We start from the raw sequence: 21,744 nt of genomic DNA, 5'->3' as shown, positions 1-21,744 counted from the left end.
AAAGTGTTAACAGCTCTCTTCCCACGCTTGGTTGGCGTGCCAGATTGGTAGGTGAAAGCCTCTTAACCTTTTCATTCATATTAATTCAATTTAGTTATGTTCAATTCGTTTTAAATGAATTAAGACATGACTTTGCCTGAGGTGTTTGGAAACTACTTCATATCCAATCTATCCACTAAATCTAGGTCTAGCTGACTTCTTACTGGGTTTTTCTACATGGATATGTTGGAGATACCTAACACTCAACATGTTCAAAGTTTGCTCCCAAATATGCTCCTCATTCTGTGTTCCCTATCTCAGGGAGTAGAGCACTGTCATCTCAAATAGCCAACCCTAAAAAATAAGCATCTTCCTTTCCTTCAATCTCTCATCTAATCGATGCATCCACTCACTCTAAACATTTACCAAGGAGGTACTATTCCGGTCACCGAGATGCAGCAGCGCCTAAAACAGACACAATTCCCTACTCTCAAGGAGCTCACATAGTTGAGTGCAGACAATGAACACGATAAATAATGTAAGAAGGTGGTAAGATTGACAGAGAAAATATAGTGAGGTGGACGGTGACTATTGACTTTAAATTTTTAAAAACATGTCTGGGCAGGTGACTTTGAGAAAAAGATTTGAAGATGGTGAAAAATAAAACTAAGTGAGTGAGTATCTGAGGGAGGAGCTTTGCAGGGAAAGGGCATGGTGGAGCTAAAGACCTTGAGGCAAGAGCATGCTTGCAGTGTTTGAGGAACTGTCAAGAGACCAGATGGCTGGAGGTGTGAGCAGAAGATGAAGCCAGAGAGGAATTGGGGATTAGATCACACAGGTCCTTGCTGGTCACCGAAAGAACCCTGGCTTTTATTCTTAGTGAAGTGGGAACTCATCAATGAGGTTTGAGTATAGGAGAAGAACATGATCTGATACACATGTGAATAACTTTGTGGTAATTGATTATTACACATTGAACTTAAAAGAATCTATGAATCCATGTGAAAGTCAAAAGAAGAAAGAAAAGGATGAAGAAGAGAAGGAGGAGAAGAAGGAGGCACAAGGAGAAGTAGGAGGAGGAGGACAAAGGCAAGAAGGTGGCGGCTGGGAGAAAGGGGGAGAAAAGGAAGGCAATTTTTTACTAAAAAGTCTGATAAAAAATAGAAATGGGAGTATTTTAAAAATCACCATTTTTCAACATCCAGTGTGATAAATAAACTAGGAAGGTTTACTAATAGACACTAAAATCATTGGGTAAAATGGCGTTGTGAATAAGATATTTGGAAGGTGCCAAATATCATCCCACAGTTTCTTACTGATTACAAAGAAGAACATTTATCTCCACAATGGAGAACTCTGGCAGGTCACCACATTAACCAAATGATCAAACAGCATCACTGCTCTTAGAACAACCTGACATCGTGTGCCTCTTTATGTGATGGGATATGAAGTACACAGCATCATCTATGAGGAAACTGACAAATTCAGAATGTGTGGGACATTCTACATGAAAAAGCGAAGTGATTTTTAAAAAGCAGGGAGATTTTTCTAGATTAGGAGAAACCAAAAGATTTAACAAGCAAATGAATGTATGTATCTTGATTAGATCCTGGATCAGGAAAAAAAAAAAAAAAGGCTGTAAAAGACATTATATACTGTACGATTATTTCAACTTTTCTGTATGCTTGAAAACTTTCAAATAAAAAGTTGGCAGGGGTAGAGTTATAGTATCATGGCTCTTGTGTAGACTACAGGGGGCAGAGAAGAATCAGGAAGACCAGTAGGGAAGCTATAATAGTCCAGGAGAAAAATAATCTGGGTGGTAGCAGTGGATGTGCAGAGAAGTGGTCAGATTCTTTATAAATTTTAAAGTTAAAGCCAAAGGGATATGTTTATGAACTGAATGTGAAATATACATATATGTATATATATATATATATATATATAAAATATGAGTCAAAAATTATATCAAACATTTGGATCTGAACAACTGGAAGTGGAAATGCTATTAACAAAAACAGAGAAGACTGCAGGTAAAAGAGGTCTCATATTCAAGTTAGAGCATGATAAGTTTACTATCTTTACTAGACATCCAAGTGGAGATGTTACATAAACTGTTAAATATTCAAATCTAAAGTTCAGACATGTGTGAGCCGGAGATATAAATTTGGATGTCATTATGAGATTGGTCGACATTTCCAAGGGAGTAAGTGTTCTCCAGAAAAATAAGAGGACCAAGGATTGCATTAGGGGTTAAGCAGGGGGTTAGGTTCCAACATTAAGAGTCTGATCATCAGGACTACACCAGAGCCCAGCGTCAACCACCAGGTCCTATCAGTTCTATTTTCTTCCCCTCCTCTCCATTCCCACTGAGTTTGCTTTCATTCAGGGTCTACATCATTTCTCCTTAGATTATTTTGACAGGATCCTAAATGGTCTGCCTGCCTTCATCTCACTTTGCCCCCATCTAATCTTGCCTTAACACCTAGCAAATTGTTTCATGTCACCCCTCTGTTGAAACCTTTCAGGGCTCCTCCTGGATCCCAGGAGAAAGTCGTAAGCCTCTGTAGGATCTAGATCCCGGTTTCGCTCTCCAATCTCATCCCTTGCATCTTCCCTAGTAATGCCCGACAGTCTATTTTTCAGCCATATTACTAAATTCATCTTTTAATAGCTGTCTTCTCTCCCAACTTCTTGCCTTAGTACTTGCCTTTCCTTAGATCTATCACTTTTTCATTCTGTGTACTTTGTGAACACCCCTATCAGGGCACTTGCTATATCTAATTGTATGTTTCCCTCACCACATTCGAAGCTTCATTGCAGGGGCCTCACCTTAATTTATCTTCACTTATCTCAATAAGTTGGGCATACTTATTTATCTAATAAATATGTGTTAAAAAATAATAAATAAAGATTTGTTTTTAGGATTGGTAGCATGTCCTTAATTCGAAAACAAACAAACAGATAAACAAACACCCTAAACGTTTATTGTATACCTACTGCTATGGTCTGAATGTTTGTGTCATTCCCCCACCCCCAAATTCATATATTGAAATATAATCCGTAATGAATAGATGGTATTTGGATGTGGGGACTTTGGGAGGTGATTAGATCACAAGGATGAAGCCTTTCTGAACACGATTAGTACCCTCCTAAAAGAGACCTTATAGAGAAATCCCTGACACTATTATGTGAGATTATAGCAAGAATATAGCCACCTATGAACCAGGAAGCAGGTCTCACCAGACACCAAATCTGCTGTCACCTCGATCGTGGAGTTCCTAGCTTCCAGAACTGTGAGAAATAAATTTCTATTGTTTATAAGCCACCCAGTCGCTGGTATTTTGTTATAGCAGCCCAAAAGGACTAAAACACCTACATTACTTACACCAAAAGGCGGGTATTGTAGGTCTTTTAAAATAAGAATTACAAACCAGTCTAGATCAGTTTAATTATAATCCTGCTAAAGGTGACCTCAGAAAAGCCCATTTCAAAGGACTGATTAGATGTTTCCAGTCTTTCTCCCTTCATATGAAAACTGAGCAGTTGGGTGCCACATTACTGTTTTTTAAAAGCTACGCTTTGGTGATCCATAGCAAAATAGTCTATGAGTCAGGTGATGATCCATTCATCAGTCATAGGAAACATGAGGCACTAAAAATTTTGTATAAAACCCCAAACCCACAAAAACTAGCCACAGTTTCCTATCACAGGGGATATGACTCATGTCTCAGCAGGAGTACACATACCTTATTACAGTCACAAAAGAAAATGTTTCTCAAACAAACTCTTCCCCCACCTCCAACATCATTTGCACAGAGCAGTAATTTGGTGAAAATCTTTTGAAACTTACAAAGTAATTTATTTCTTTGTGGTTGGCCCATATTGCTATGCTTGGTTCTTACCACAATGACTCCTAATTGAGAGAACAAAATGAAGGGCAATTAATCCTTTAACTATATTCAGCTGAATCCAGAGTCAAATTGAGGATGGATGGAAAGAAAAAGCCCTTGTCTGACCTAACCTCTGGACCTCCCAGAAAGTGCTCCCACACTCTAGCAATGCCCCATGAAAAAGAGCTTCAAAACTGGTCATCTCAGTCCCAAATGGATTTCTATAAATGCATGGCTTTTGTTGTGTATAATGTGGAGGTGCAAAGGAGGGAGGTGTTGCTGAGAAAGAGAGAGTCATCATAAAACACAAGTTTAGTGCTGATCTGAATTTATCGTGAAGGACTTTTTCTGATATACCTTCAAAGTTGCAGTGCAGGTGTGATGATTTTGTTCATAAATAAAAAATAAGAGGAATGAACGAGTGAGTAGCATGGAGACCTCACTTACATACCCCCTCAATCATTCAGCATTAATGTGCAAGGAATTTAATAACTCCGAATAAAAGGACTAAAACATGAGCCATACCTTAGAGAGATCCAGAATGTAGTGTATGAGATAGCGATGTAAACAAGAAATGATAGCAAAAAAGGCAGAATATTCATTAAAGTTCCCCAAGGGAACATAGGGTAAAAGTCTCTAATTCTGCCCAGAGTTCAGGAGAGACTAGTCTGGAGGCAATGTTTGTAAACTGCATTTTGCAGAAGTTTTGAGTTCTCCTAGACTATGAAACAGAAAAGGGAATTCCAGGCAGAGGTAACAACATATGCAAAAGCTGAGATATAAATGGTATCACTTGACTTCCACATAACGGATTAAGAAGTCACAGAATATGTTTGATTCTCACTGCTTTGAGTCTGAGGATATTTTGAGGCTGAGATTATGAAAGTAAGCCTTTAAACGGGAATAGGAACGACATAAATGCATTTTTCTCAAAAAAGCATTTTCTGCAGCTATTTTCCTTAAATCGTGACTAATTCCTTTATCAGGTAAACCATTTCCAATGTTTTATTTTCTTTTAAATTTTTATTTAAATTTTCATGGGGATCAATTCTTCCTTCTCTGGGCAAATACTTACAACATATGATTCCTACATCAGCTTTTTGATCCTAATGATTCTATGGATTCTAGTTTTTGTGAGAGAGGGAGAGAGAGAATGAATTTCTCAATAAATATAATATCCCTGGGACACATTTTGTAAATTTAAATTTTATAGAGTATCATTTTACTTGTCAATTTTAAGTTGCGCCGATTATTTATTTTAATAATATTTATTGCAAATGTAATAAAAGACACGTCCATTTCTTAGTTAATCAGCTGGGAGAAGTTTCTTTAAATAGTCTGGAATTTCTCTATTATATTAGTCTTCTATTTTTTGATAAACCTATGTTCACTGACAGTCTGTGCAACTTTAGGTCCAAACAACAAATGATAAATGTTGGAGACAAAATGTCCTGTTTTAGATAGAGCCCATATAGGACCTGTCATATCTCTGCTTCTTCAACCTCTCAGATTAACTATGGAATGCCAGATTGCCTTTTGGGAATGTTATAATCCCCTAGAACACAATCACTCAATTAAGCAGCATATACTGCTGGAAAAAGGATTCCTTAAGGCCATATCAGTCACCATTCCGTCTTAAACTAGGCATTCTTTTTTTCCTTGGTTCTCTGGTTTGCAGCAGTAAGCTCCAGGTGCCATTTAAATCAGTTAAGCCTATCTGTGTCAAGTTCAAGCCTTCCTCATCGTCTTCTCTGTTTAGGCTGTTTTAGTTAATTTATTTCCTGGGCCTCAAAATTTACAGCTGTACTATCTATTTTTATAGAATTGATACTCTTTGGAAGGTGTATAGAATTTATGACTTTTTAAAGCTGAGAAAGATCTTTTTTTTACTTTCATCATTTCAAGGATTATCAAATTCATATATGATTAAATCTTCATAGACGGGATCTCCTAACATTTAGCACCCTGATAGTTAATTAGTTAATTAGTCATTAAGAAAGCATTTCAATAAAATATCCCACCTAAAGTGAATTAGTAGCTCCTAAAATGGTGGTTCAATATGTCAAGATTTTACAGTACGATAGGATATATTTGTATTTGTTTTTACTAGAAAATCAAGTCTAATGTCTGAAGTCCAGTTGATTTTATTTCCACTTAGAATTCTAGAATTCTTATAATTCATGCCTCCATGTTGATATAATGAGAAGACAAAAATACCATCAGCGTTCATTTGAATTTTTTTCTTATTGTGTTTAAAGATAAATTTCAGGCATCTCTTGCTTTCCTAGATGTTGCTGCTTTCCTACACAGCCCATAGGAAGGACCAAATGTCTTGAGACTGATGGCCCCTGATGCAGAAAGGTCTCAGGGCTTATGGTTAATTAGTCTGACAAAAATACCTCGTACAACTTCCTTTTCTTAATAGTCTCCACTTAAACGAAAAAAATTTCAAACTTTCATCTTTAAAGTGTTGTTAGACTTTATCTAAATGTTCTCAACATCTTTAGGAAGAAAAAAGGAGAAAAAAATGAGTTGCTAATTCTTCAAATAACAGAGCATGACTATATCTACATTCTTTTGAAAGCATTTCCTAATTGAAGAGCTAGAGGATATCTTGGTATCTGTATATTAATTAGAAATTTAAACATTGAGATCTTCCAAAATATTCTATCTTACAGTTTGAATTGGCGCCAGTTCGAATACACGACACAATGTTGTGTGTTCCCTTTTGCTTATAGGGAGGGAGTCTCACTGATCATTCTCCTCCTGGGAGCACAGATGGGAGAGTCTGCAGTAGTGATCTTAGCATTATATAGATGTGTGTGTGTGTGTGTGTGTGTGTGTGTGTGTGTGTGTGTGTGTGTGTTGTGTGTGTTGGGAGAAAGGCTGTCGCGTGGTGGTGAGGAGTGGAGGATAGTTCTTATAGCCTCTCTTTTTGTGTCGGGACTGGCCCAGCTAGTAACTTGGCTGTCCACGATTCGTCTTTCATCTGCAAGGCTCTTCAGGGCAACATGTGCATGTGGGTTGGAAAGAAGCAGCATGCAGTTAGCTTTCACAGCTTTAGAAGTTACACTCTATAAGCTATAGCAGCAAACAATATAAGATAGCGTTTTGATAATAGTCTAATTTCATTGATTGCTGTGAAGATTCAATGATTACATGACTTGAGGGAAACAGGAAATACTTCCATCTAAAATCAGCTTGGTCTAGTTGTCAGTATGGGAATGGGCACCCCACATTTAATAGCAGCAACTTCTGAACAAAGATTTTTTTCAAAAGGGAAAAAAATGCAAGCTTATTTCAGGCTCAAGCAAAGGTTATTTCTTCTAAAAGATAAACTTTTAATTATAGAATAATTTTAGATTTATAGAAAAATTGCAAAGGTGGTACGGGGAGTTCCCACACATTTCATGCCATTTCCCCTACTGTTAACATCTTAGTTAATTACTATGGTGTATTTGTCCTAATTCATCAACCAGTGTTTATGCATTATTATTAATTAAGATTCATCCTTTATTCAGTATTTCTTAGTTTTTACCTAATGTCCTTTTCTGTTCCAGGATCTCATCCAGTATACTATATTATATTTAGTTGTCATATCTCAGTAGGCTTCTCTTGGCTGTTTAGGCTTTTTAAAATTTTCGATGACCCTGACAATTTTGGTCATGTATCTTAGAGAATGTCTCAGTTGGATTTGTCTAATGTTTTTCTCTTGGTTAGCCTAGAGGTATGGGGTTTGAGGAGGAAGACCATAGAGGTCGAATGCCATTTTCATTACACTCCATCAAAAGTATTATCGACACATACCCTATCACTGTTGTTATTAACTTTGATCACCTGGCTAAGGTCGTGGTTGTTGGGTTTCCCCACTGTAAAGTTACTCCCCTCTCTCTCGGGTTTCCATCTGTACTCTTTAGAAGGAATTCACTCTGTGCAGCCCACACTTCAAGAGTAGAAAGTTATGCTTCACAAAGGCCAGTTTTCACACGAGCAGATTACGAAAGAAGTTGATACTTCAGAGCTTGTTCTCCACAAGTGCGTACCTTGTAAATTCTGTAGGTTGGTTATCATATAGCTACTCATACCCCGCTCTCTTGCTAATAGAGCCCTGATTTAGTGCAAGTGAGGTGGCCATGAGCAGAGACTGCCCCATATTGCTAGTTCCTCTTAAGAACATAGCTACGCTACATTTCCTTGGCTTCCCTATTTCTGACCAAGAGAATGTAGACAAAGGGATGCATGCCCACAGAAACCTCCATCACAGCCAAACTTCTCTCCCAGGCTCTCCTCCAGGTAGGCAAATCATGACACCACACTTTAATAATTTTAAGACATATATTTAAAAAATTTCAACTTCTCTGACATCAATCGCACTTTTTCATTGTCGAAATATGATAACTTAAGCCAAAGTGGCAACTCCATTTTCCCCACCAGTGATTGGTTGAGACCAATGGGATGGGAGGGGGAGTTTTCTGGGGTCCTGATAGATGTTTTTCACAGTCTTAAAAAGGAGACCAGGAAAGTAATTTTTTCCTTTTCTGGCTTTAAGACTTGTGTGAATTGCTGTTACTATGTTGTAACCGTAAGAAAATAAACCTGGGGGTCAAAGTAGACCTGTTAAAAATGGCAGGGTGGAACTATGGAAAGAATCTGGGTTTTATTGATGCTCTTGATCTTTGGACTCACCAACATTGGAATCGAGTTTTCTCTGGACTTCCTGATATATGAACAATAAATCTCTTAGTTTAAAATCATTTATGTTACCTGCAAGCAAGACCATCTTAATAGCTATATTGTATAAAGATAACAATGAAACAAACACACCTTCAGAAATTTTGTCAAGTGATATTACAGAAAAGATACTGGAACAAGAGTTAGTAGGTTTGAGCCTGCATGACTGCCAACAGGCTATCTGATCAACAGGCTATCTAATACTGATCATGTGACCATCTCTCCAGACTATGGTTTTCTTATTTGTAAAATATAGCATCCGCAAGGTTTCTACCAGTTCTAAAATACTTGTTTCTTGAGTGACTTTAGATCAAGCTGTTCTGTTTCGTTTAAGTAAGGGGAAGCTCAAAGACTCAAATGCCTGGCCTAAAGTTTCTTCAGTAGATAGTGCTAAAACCTGGTCTCTAAATTCTTGACTACCAATTCAGCGTGCTTTTTTTTTATGCCTCCACATGAAGGAATTTATTAGAACATATGTGATTCACCTAAAGGTGTGAATTATTTAGAGATTGTATTAATCAGTGTCCTTTGGTCATAAGAGACAGAAATGCAACTTAAATTAACTCAAGTCAAAAGGGAACTTATTGATTTATATAACTGGGAAGTCCTGGGGTTAATTTGGCTTTACACATGGCTGGTTTTAGAAGTTCAAACAATGCTTTCAGCACTTTCTGTCTGTCTCTCTCTCTCTTCCCCTGCCTCCCCCCCCGCCCCGCCCAGGGACCAGTTTTATTCTTAGTGAAGATCTTTCTCCATAGTGGGAAATATGGACCCTCATGGCTACAGGCTTACATTATCCTCAAAGGTCATGATCTTAGAGGAATCACCTTCTTGGTTGGGTTCGTATCTTGTTTGCTCAAGAAACTTTTGGCAGAATAATCACAACTCTCCTAATCCATGAGGTGGTAATGAGAAGACAACTCCCCCTCTCACCCAGGAAATAATTGATAAATCATTTCATTTTGAATCACTATCTTCCTTGTGAATCCCCTGAAATGGCCTCTCCCTAAACCAATCATTGTGGCGGGAGAAGCCTGGTTGGCCAAATTAATAATGCATCCCACTTCCTCTAGTTGAGACGAGGGGCTGGATTTTGCATTGCTCACAAGCTGCTAGTAGCAAAGCTAAACGGCATATACAAGGTTAGTCCATATCAGTTCTTGGGAAACAAAAGGTTTTCTGCTTTTCGAGTCTCAGCCTTTTAACATATGATGTCTGTTGGTGAAAGAAGGCTTTCTAAGAGTGAGTTAATGGGTACTGTGGAAGTGGCCCTCCATTTTGTTGCACTGTACTCTCCTTGAAGGCTGGCCTAAAGGTATACATTTCAGCCTTTCTTCTTGGCAATTTAGTTCAGATTCCCCAACTTTTAGTTTATGTAGAAACTAGCTGTGACATTTTTATAATTTAGGTTGAAATTCTAACCCTCAAACCCTCTGTGATTAAAGGATCTAGATGCTGTGGATAATAAATTCAAGTTCTCTGGTGCCTGCTTGCCTTTCATACACGTCCAAATGGCCTTATCGTTTAATTAGTTTAGTTCAGGTTGTATATAAAGCCCTCTTTGCCCCGCAGTGGCCATGCCCACTATATCTCCTGCAGCTGCTGCTTTCTCCCTCATGCTCACTCCTGTTCTTATAATTTTATTCTTGCAGTCCAAGAACCTCTGCTTTTGGTTACTTTCTCCAAAGGATAAAGTAGCTGGATTTATCTAAGTAGTGTTTATGCAATTAAGGAATGAACTTGAATTTTCTATTAAATCCTTACTTCTTTAACAACACACTATGGCTCCCTAGTGCTGTGGCATCAAATCTGTACTCCTCTGCCTATATTTAAAAGCAATAATTTCTTGTGGCCTGACGTCTAGCACACTACGGATTTTTATAAGCATCTTTTCCGATAGAGACCAAGACCTCTATTATCAAATTAATGATAATGTAGCCAGTGGCCAGCTGGTTCAGTGTTCCTCTTGAACTAAAAGCTGCATAAAGAGAGGGGCTCAGTGGGAGTTCTCTATAACAGAGACATAGCTGGCCACCCTTTACCAAAAAAATCCTTGACTTTTTTTTGTATTAAGAAGAAACAGGCCAAATTCTTCAATCAGTTTTCTTGAGTAAAAATATTCCACTCCAACCTAACAAAGATGCATCTCTTAACTTGTAATAAGTGAGTGGGAGTTGCACAAAGGCAAATAAAACTCTAGTACATCCGATCTTATGTTTGTTAACATCTATGGATACTCAGTTCAATGCCGAATTCAATTTAATGTTGAATCACTTCAGGAAATCCAAAGCTTTCTCATTACACATGGGTGAGTGTGTTTCCTCAAGGAGGTACAGTACTTGGCATCTCTTCGATGAGTGTGAATCACCACTTCGTCTGGCTGCTATACAAGTACGCATTGTTTTATTGAATAAGAGGGTAAAAAGTCACATAAAACATTGCATACTACAAATGGCCGGGGAATAATTTGACTTGCCTTGCTGCAACTTAATTTACACATTAAACTTCTAGGGGGAAAAAAAAAACAGCTCTTCCATAAATACAGCTTAGTCTGGGCACACGAACCATGAATGGCTCCGATTATTATTTTTTTTAGTTGAAGTCCCCTTGCCATATTTTTAGATTAAAATATTTTTAAGATAAAATGAAACTACTTGAAGGCAGAGAGAAAATTAAATAGAGTGTAAATAGGACAAGAGGGGCTTGCGGTAAGCAAAATAGAAGACAAAAAACAAATTTTTCTCAGATTTCTAAAACATTACCATTTATTTCCAACTCCATGGAATATAATATGCTTCCTTCTTTGCAAGGCTGAAATTTGTTTCCCCAAAACTTCTGATTTGTAGCCATATTTAAGGTTTGACATGTTGTCTCAGAAAGAAAATATAATAAACCTGTTTTTCAAGCTTAGATCACACTTGGGGGATATTGCTTTAAATAGAAGAATCATGCTGATTTTGCAAGTTATGCTGGTTCTATACGCTATCAATTTTATATACATAAGGATGTTTAGATAAATACTGTATACAGAGATCCTTCTTTGAGTATTTATGTTAGTGAAAGAAAAAATTAGACTGTAACTGAAACACTATCTGGATATTTCCAAACATGATGTGCATTTGTCCTAAAATATCCAGTTAAGTGATGCTGGAGTGTCTTTTGAGGGGGGATCTGAGTTATCTGGAACATTTATAAGTGAATAATAGAAATAGATATATGTAGATTCGGTCTGAATTTGTTTCTATACAGAATCAGAGTTACGAAAAGGAGAGATGGTCACAAAGTTATGTTTTAGAGCCGTTCTGGATCGTCCAACCTCTGAGGCTATAGAAAGCCTTGTTGTCACACAGGGTTCCTCAGTAGAGCAGAGTTGTAGGTATGAATTTCACTCTATTTCTTTCTTTCTCATACATTTTAAACTTGGCTTTCAGTATTTCAGTGTAGTTTTTTCATTTCTATACATCAGTTAATTGTAACCTCTAGCTCTTTCTATGGAAGGTAATTTAATGGCAGACTGGGATTTTGCTATGGTTTCATATGGTGCTAAGTTTTCTGAGATATCCTTTAGGTTGTAGATTATTCCAGCTCACATTTTCCTACCAGGTTGCTCTTCCTGAGGGTAGAACAATCTTTGGTGAGCACCAGGCCTTGGATTTAGCCCTCTCTGGGGCACCTCATGGCCTTTCCCCTCATCACCTGCCATGTCCTCCAGGTGGCACCAAGAGAGAGTGGAAACTCTAGAGTCTAAAAGTGCCTTCCTAGTTTGGCTGAAATCTCTGCTTCACATCCTCTCCTCTTGTATGTGCTAAGATTTAGAAATGAAACCCCAAAAGCCCTATCTTAGACTTCTCATAAGCAAACGAGAAGGTTCTTTGTAAATTATAACACATTATCAAGAAAATCAAGATATTGTGTGTTTATCCAGATTCTATTATTTGGTCAATCACTCTGCACAAATTTAATTTCTATAGAATCCAATGATGTTGATCTACTTTAAATATATAGGAAACAAAGGATGAATTGGAAAGAGAGCACAGTTCTGATGTTAGCAATGTCCAAATTAGTAATATAACCAAGCGTTCTTAAGGTCGATTTAATTTCTGTTGCTAGCTATTTAAGTATATTTGAGTTCAATTATCCTACAAATCCTTAGGTCCAGGTAACTTCTTCAGCCACTGAACAAATATAACTCTGTGAAAATTATCTGTACTTAAAACCAAAAATAATACATGTCAAGCAGATTCTGCTTGCTGAAATCACCTCTAGACCATGGAATAAGCATATGAACCAAGAGCTCAGGACATTCACTCTTTCTCCATATCAGCTGCTTTAAGAGAATATGGGGCCGTCAGAGCTGGAGCTGAAGGAGAAGTACGATATGCTCTTGTTTCTGTCATATTAACCTAAGCATCCAGGGAATACTGAACATCTTTTGGAAAAAACAGACCCTATGGGGTGATGAACCTGCTTAGTTCATGCTCACTTCTCACTTGGGACTTGTATTCTAAGTTCTACATTATCATAAAGTCATTCACCAGAGCCACTGTGCGATTCTGATTCTGCTATGGTCTTTCAACTGTCTGTGGATCCTAGATCCTTGCTTTAGTCCTCTAAGATCTTCTAGCACCAAGATCTCATGTCTGAAAGTGTAAAAGCCTCTTTTTATAGCAATCGATTTTCTTCCACCATTTCCATAGAATCTACTCTTGTTTCTGCTTATATTTTCCTGTCTGTAGGAGGAGGGAGTAAGGGAGGATAGGTTTAATGTCACCTCTTATATTATGAATCAATGACATAAGCTTTTCAAGCCAAAAATATTTGTAAGATCTCCTTTTAAAAATATAGAAGCTTTAACTACCTTCACTCTTCTATTTAAACTGCTCTCAGAAGGAAACAGAGTTCAAAGCGAAGTTCGGGCTCTTCTCCTCTGTATATTTGCAAATGCACAAAGCTGGGTCTGTTATGTCCTGTCTGAAAGGCTATCTATTTGTACAGCTTTATGCATCTCTTCACAGAACACCCATGAAGTCACAGCTCATATTTCTGCTTTAAATATTCGATCTTTTGGCTTTAAACACCCATAAGGGTTATTTGTCAAAAACGATCTTAAACCTCGCCCCATAGCTCTGCAGCAGATCTTTAAAGTAATGCTATAGGGGTGGGAAGGAAAGGGTGGAGGAGACGGGAAAAGTCGGCCATTCAGCAAGCATTTATTGAGTGCCAAGTACGTGCAGAGCATATGGTATCTAGTAATAGGTGCTGTGAGGGGGATAAAAAAGTAATGGAATACGAGTTCTTGCCTCAAGATAAAGGAGACAGAGAGACATAAGCACTGTCAGTTCAATACGAGATCCAGACATTTTAACCTTGTTTCCCAAACATGTTAGTATGAAGAGCAGAAGCCAGCAACCTGGGGCATGTAAGAACATTTGAGCAGCATCAGTGTGTGTACATATGCATAAGCATGTGTGAGGGGGGAAAGAGAGAGAGGGAGAAGGGATATGTGGGTATAGGGATGGGATTGCGGGCAAACAAAGAATCCTGCCTTGTGTGAAAGGTCCTTTCTTGATGTGTTTAATCAATCACCTTCTGACCCAATGCCTTTATTTAGTTTTCTAAGACCCCAGCAGCAAGTTCCCATGTTCTCTTTTTAACAGCGATGCATTTGTTCCAGTCATCTGCCTGATCCTTGGGATCCAGGCTCTTTGTTTTTCCAGATTTGTGTTTGGTTTTGTGCCTATATGAAGACAAACTTGCCTTGCTGCTCCTGACCATTTATTTCTACCACAAAACTTTTTGATTATGAACTGAGAACACTTGAAAGTACACCTGTCTTACATGGGCTGTGTGAACTCAGGAGGGCTGTCCCTGTGTGCTCAAGCAGATGTGGCCTCCCTTAACCTGTTCACAGGAGGCCAGACCACCCTGGCCCTTATGCTGTGAGCGGAGACTTGAAAGCCACCGCAAGGTACTGCTGAGCCCTTAGGGGGTTGTGCAGAGTACTGTAGAGTCAGACAGACTTGGATTTGAATCCTACTTTCATTGTTAATTGCCTTATAAAACCACATTGAGCCCCAGTTTTTCTATCCGTCAAATGGAAATTTTCTCATAGTGTTATTATGATAGTTAAATGAATTAATGTATATAAAGTGCTTAGCACATAGTAAGCACTTCATAAAATTTCAGCTAATATTATAATATCAATATAGTTTCATTAATATTCATGCATTTGCTTTGAGACTTTTCTTTGAGGCCTAAGATACATTTGTTCTGCCTTACAAAGTATATGACTAAGAGAAAAACAGGAAATGTGACTTAGTCCAGCCATTAAACAAGTTTTTTTAAAGTGCTGACTGCTTTGCCAAATACTGTACTAGATCCCTCCCTTTAACCTTCCTTCCTTCATCCTTCCACAAACATTTATTGTATATCTGTGAGGTACCAGGCATTGTGTGAGATTCTAGGAAGATAGCAATGAAATAGACAGATATGTTTCCTTCTGTCACAGAGTTTTTATTCCAGAGGGAAAGAAATATATTACACAAGTATAGCCAGGTTTAGAGCCAGGATTAAGTTCTAGGTGCTTACAATGGTGCTCATGGAATATGAAGGACCTTATCAGACCTTCAAGGTCGGCAAATACCATGTTATGAGTTTCCATATATCAGGCCAACTCTCAAAACAGTGATTTGGCTGCCATTGGTCAACGGTGGTTTCATCATGTTTCCTTTGGCAAAGCTGGCATTTTCTGAGATATTGATCAAATCCATGAATTTCCAACTCCATATTTTAAGTGACATAATGGCTCTTCATTGGAATATTTTTAATATGATACCTATTGAAAAAGGAATTATAAAGCATCAAGATTTAAAATAATGATTTTATAGGTATAACCTGGTATGTGCTTTACTAATATTTAATGTAATGTGTTTTTTATTAATATTTCCATTCTGAACTTAGTCACCCAGTCCAGACTTTACTAGACTGTTTCTTTGTAAATCATCTTCCATTAAGGCAAAAAGCAAGATTCTAAAACTTCTTAAATTATACTTGTAACTTTCTTCTGCAGCTAATAGCTTCAATGCCATTACAGAGAGGACAAAGGAATAGGGAATTTACATTTATTGATTATCAATTATGTGTGAGTGCCAAATGTGATTTCATTTAATTTTCCCAAGAACCCTAAAAAAAAAAGCCTTATTTCTATCTCTTTTTACATATTAGCGGGTTGAGGCTCTGAGAGGTTAAAATCTGCACATAGGGCCCGTATTCAAAGCTAAGACTATGTAATTCCAAATGGTACTCTCAATTTGGACATGAATGACCTGAATGACATGAATGACAGAAAGTCTTGCAAAAGAGTTTTATTTCCACCTATGCAGAGTATGTTTTAATTTACATAATCACTGTAAGGCTTAACAGTCACACAATAATCACAATTTATCTTACAAAAATCCAGTTATAGTCCCTGTATCATAAATTATGCAATTATTTTAGGCTCTAGACCTCCTTTCATTTTTTTTTGTCCTAAATTTATATTCCTTTGAAATTCTTTTCATACACTATAGTTTAAGACAATAAAGGCCATTCAAAATTCCATAAACAGGAAAATGATAACATATGTAACAGTCTTTCTAAGACTATAATTTTACTTTCCCGTGCTTATTTAAAGCTCTCTATTCATATGGCAAACTTATGAAATTTGCCCTCATTCAGTGTGCCTAGAATGAAATCAATCATCTTTCTTCAAGAGTGGATTAATCTTTCCTGTTTCCTATTTGCTTTACCCAGAGCCATTTGTTTTCCCAGGCACCTGGAAACAAATCTTTGTAGCTATCTTTGAGTCCTCCCACTTCCTCGTTTTTCCACATCTAGACAAGCATCGTTTAGAATGAGAACACCTTCTGTATCAAGTGCAATATACATTTGCTCTCTCATTTGACCCAGTCTTCATAGCAGCCTACTAATGTAATTGTTATCAATTCCATTTTACCAGTGAGGAAACTGAGCTTTAGAAAAATCAAAAGCTTATAGTCAGTGAAGCGAAGACTTGAACTCAGGTCTTTATGGACTATAAAATGCCAGCCATTCTTTCTGCATCATCTATCTCGTGCTCATCTATTTCCTTTCATTTCCTGTGAACTCACCTTGAGTCAGACCTATGTTTCTTTATGCTCAAAATAGTGCTACAATTTCCTAACTATTCTCTTTCTTCAACTTCAATCCACATTCTATGCCCCAAAGCAGATATAACTTTCCCACCATTCACTGTTTTTCATTGTCTAATACAGTAGTTCTGAGGCTACTAAAAATCCATTAATAATGATGTTTCACTCATTTAGAGAAAAAGGAAATGTTCATTTCTTAAAATAAGCATTTAAAATGTAATATTTTAAATATTTACCCTTTAAGTTTTTTCTTAAACTTTTATTCTGATCGTCAGCTAATATTAGTATGTATAGTTAGTTATTTCATATTGCCTGCAAAGACTGTGGTCTCTAGGGACGTTGTCATGGGTCAGTTTGAAAATCACAGCCTTAGATAGTAAGTACTAAAATGATGGTCGAGACCATCTAAACTCTGTCCCCAGATCACATAACTTCTATCCTTCAATCTGGCGTCCCTCCCTGTACGCAGTGGATTGAAGTTCCTAGCCGAATGTCAGGCACATAAGAGTATTCAATCAATGTTCTCATCCATCAACCTACTCATTATTCACAGAATGCACTCCGTCACAATACATTCCTGTACTTTGCTCATGTAGGTCCTTTGCTCCCAACTTCTTCCTTTCTTTTTTATTATGTTTTAAAAGATAATAGTTAATATTTAATGGATACTTCTGATGCTCCAAAACCATCCAAGGGCATGCCATGTAGTAGTTCATTTAAGCTTTTCAATACTCCATGTGGTGGGTATTAGCAAGATCTCTTTCAGGGCTTCAGTTTCTGAATTTGTAAAATAAAGATTAAAATAATACTTATCTAATAGGATTGTTGTGGGAGTTAAGTGAGTTCATACATGAAGGTCTTAGGACATGATAAGCACTTAATAAATATTAACCATTATTATTATTGTGACACTCTCTAATGTGGAAATTTAAAGCTCATGTTTACTAATGACTTGCTACTAGCCAGTAAAGCCAAGGCTTGGACTCAGCTGTGTCTCCAGAGTTTGAACTTTCAAACGCTGGGCTCCGCTACCATCCTTGTTCTTTTTTCCTGCCTACTTGAATATTCCATCCTCTCTAGGAAAGTTTGGTCACTCATTTATGTTTCTAATATCTCCTTTGAGTATATCATGATATATAGCATAATGCTACACTCATAATAAGACCTTAAACATATGAAATGATTTCCATCTTTGTTTCAATTGTATTAACTATCAGAGACAGATCTATGCTACTTATGCTGGGAACCTACAAGACCTCCCCCAGCTTCAATTATTTGCTAAAAGGACTCACAGGACTCAACATATAGTCATAGTCGCGACTAAGATTTATTACAACAAAAGGATACAAATCAAAATCAGCAAAAGGAAAAGGTGCGTGGGGCAAAATCTGGAGGAAACCAGGTACCAGCTTCCAAGAGTCCTCTCCCGGTGAAGGCACACAGGATATGCTTGATTTCTCCAGCAATGAGTTATGACAACACATATAAAGTGTTATCTACTGGGGAAGCTCATTAGAGACTCAGGGCCCAGGGTTTTTACTGGGCCTGATCACATAGGCACTCTGCCTAGCATATAATGAAATTCCAGACTGGGAGACCTTCCTTATTCTTTATGGTAATAATAAAAGCAGCTGTTCAGCATGAACCACGTTACTGTGCAAACAATTTGGGCCCAGTGAGTCACTCTTATCAGCTCTGGGAATGTGAGGACCTTCCCGTGATGGTTATTTCCATGTGTCAATTTGGAGGCTGTTTTTAGATGAGATTAACATTTAAATCAGTGAATTTTCAGTAAGCAGATTACCTTCCATAATGTGGATGGGCCTCATTCAATCAGTTGAAGGCCGAATAGAACAAAAAGACTGGCCTCCCCAGCAAGAGGGAATTCTTGAGCAGACTGCCTTCAGACATTGGATCAATTCTCCTAGGTCTTCAGCCTGCCGGCTCACACAGCAGATTTTACATTTGCCAGGTTCCATAAACACATGAGCCAATTTCTTATACTAACTTTTTTTCTGTATAAATATACACATGTCTTTTTGATTCTGTTCCTCTGAAGAACCCTGACTAATACATCTCCCCAAATCCAAATTCCCAGATGCCAGTTAAGGGTCAACCTTGCAAGCAAGTCTTCTTAAAGATAGCAGTAACAGGCTTTGTATCTTAACTCTCTTCTGCACACGACTAGCTTTTATAGCAGCAGAAGCCACAGGGCAGTAATACCATGGAGCAGTAGAGCCCATGAAAAATAAGAAACTATGAAGTAGAGAGAAAGTGAGTAGAGAGAAGTTGGCTGATAGTGGCAAAGAAGTGGAAGCAGCAGACATAGATTCCTAGAGTGGTGGCTTTCCTGTAATACTGGAGCATCTAGATAGGAAACAGGAGATGTCTGTAGCTGGGAGAACAGAAAGAGCAGGTAACAAGATGCTCCATTATTCCACAAGACCTGACTACGTAACTGTGGTTTGTGGTGGATTAAAGATGGCCAGAAATTCTCTGCCACTCCTTACATAAAGATGTAGAATCTGTTTCCCTCTCCTTGAATCTGGTCTGGCCTGTGATTTGCTTTAACCAACAGAACACCACAGAATTGACATTGTGGCTGTTCTAGGCATAAGCCTTAAAAAAGGCCTGGCAGCTTCTACTTTTGTGCTCTTGGGAGCCATGAGTCACCATGTCATGGAGTTCAGCTACTCTGCCCGAGTAACCAGTTGGAGAGAAAGAGAGGGAGAGAGATGTCAGGCCAGCCCCCAGCTGTTCTAGCTTTCCCAGCTGAGGTTTATTCATGTGAGTGATGTCACTCAGGATGTTCCAGCCCAACTGAGACTCCAGATGACAGCACCTGCATGAGCGATCTCAGCCAAGACCATCAGAAGAATTACTCTGGTAAGCCCTACTCATACTACAGAATCATGAGAAAGAATAAAATTTTGTGACCTTAAACCACTAACTTGTAGGACGGTTTATTTCACAGCAAGAGATAACTGATATGGTGAAGGAGTTGGAAAAGTCTGAGAGCAGTGGCTTCATTGAAATGGTGGGGCTCCAGAGTAGAAGGCAAGAGATTTCTGGGGCTGGGGCGGCAGGGTGACTCCTTGAGACTTGACACAAGGCACTCTTTTCCAGTTTCCACTGTTTCACAACTCTGACATGTGTCACTTCACAAAGGAAACAATCTGTACCCTTCTGAATTAGGCTGTACCCTAGAATCATTTCCAGACCTTCCCAACCCTCAAACCGAAGTTTGTGAACAGTTGATTGAGATCCCATGCACAGTGAGTAATGTTTGTCTTCTGAATGCCTATTGCCTGAGTGAAGATCTTAGATCATCAAAAATCCCACGCCCTGAAGCTTGTTTCTCCATTGGGGGAGCCAATACACCATAGAACCTCACCTCTGGCAAAGACTCTCGGCATGTGCCTGAGTACGTGTGCCTGAGTATGATGCCAAATCAGTGAGTCCAAAAATGCAATAAACCCAAAACCAGTCTGACTAATTTTATTGGCAGAATCGATGGATCATTTAGTTGTAGTAGAAACTGGACCCATGACTGGTTTTTGCAAATATTTTCATATTTCATTATAAATGAGGAAATGAGAGAGAGAGAGAGAGAGAGCGGCGGGTGGGGGTGGGGAGAGAGAGAGAGAGAAAGAGAGGCATCCCATGAATTACCAGAGACACTCAACAAGTCAAAATTAAAGGCAGAAATGTAATCCAGGTCTTCCAAATCTCCCTTTATGGCTTTTTCCACTATTGGCAGCATTAGTTTTCATTGATATCTTTGTATATTCCTCCACTAGGAAGGGCATAGGTACAGCCCAGCATTTTCTTTTTATTACCTTAAGCAAAACATATTTCTTCTAAGTGATATCATTGTTTTACCCGGGACACTTGATTGGTTCCTTATGAGTAGTCTCAGCAATCTCTTGAGAGAAAAAAAGTTCTGCTACGAAATAAACTCCTAAAGGACCATGTGTTGAGGAAGAATATATAAGCCCAGCCAGCTAGGGGAATCTGTAGAGGCTCTTCCTATTGGTAACCTTGGGAGAAAGAATTGCCTGAGTTAGAAATATGACATTTTTCTAGGTCACCTCTTTTCATCTGGTAAAAAGTGAATACTTTTCAATATGTTCATATGAAAGGAAATGAATGAAAATATAGCTAGGATATAACCTAAAATTATAAATCAGAGTGAGTAAAATCTATATCTGCATATCCAGTCAGTAGACACTCTCTTTTGTTTACGGCATATGAGGAATTAATCCATCCATCCATCCATCCACCCATCCATCCAACAAAAGTTGATAGAACATCTACCATGTGGAAAGCCCATGGAGACACATGTAGAGACAATACTTCCTACTCTCTAGAAACTACTTTTATAGTCTTATAAAGGCAACAAGATAAGATGTAAACACAAACTATGATCAAGGTAATAAATGAGTAAATACCGCGGGAGAGAAAAATAAGGTGAGATGAAAGTTCAGAAAAGAGAGACATCACTTCTGGCCAAAGGAAATATAGAGCAGAATGATTTCTTAAAAGTATAATCTATCGCCCTCCAACTCCTGGTTTAAAAGCCTCACACAGTTATTAGTTATATGACCTTGGGCAAATCATAAATTTTCTGTGTCTTAGTTTGCTTATCTTTTAAAAGGAAACGTTGGACTAAATGATCTTGAAGGTCCTTTCTGTTCTAAAGTACTGGGATGCATAATTTGTCATGAGAAGGCCTAGTAAAATATGTGACAATCTATTCTTTATATGACCAGAGTAACTCTTGAAACCTAAATAAGATCATATTACCCATGGCTGAAAATCCTTTCATGGGTGCATTTCAAAGAAAAATCAAACTCCTTTTGATGGTGCACAAGGTCCTTCAGTGTCTGGCCCTGCTCTCTTCCTAACCCTGTCTCTCAGTTCTCCTCCTCTGGCCCCTGTGCTCCCATCCCAAGGACCTCTTTTCCGTTCCC

This window comes from Pteropus medius, unplaced genomic scaffold, assembly GCF_902729225.1.
Source record: "Pteropus medius unplaced genomic scaffold, Ma_sr-lr_union100, whole genome shotgun sequence".
NCBI classification, from domain to species: domain Eukaryota; kingdom Metazoa; phylum Chordata; class Mammalia; order Chiroptera; family Pteropodidae; genus Pteropus; species Pteropus medius.
This window is presented reverse-complemented; position numbering follows the sequence as displayed.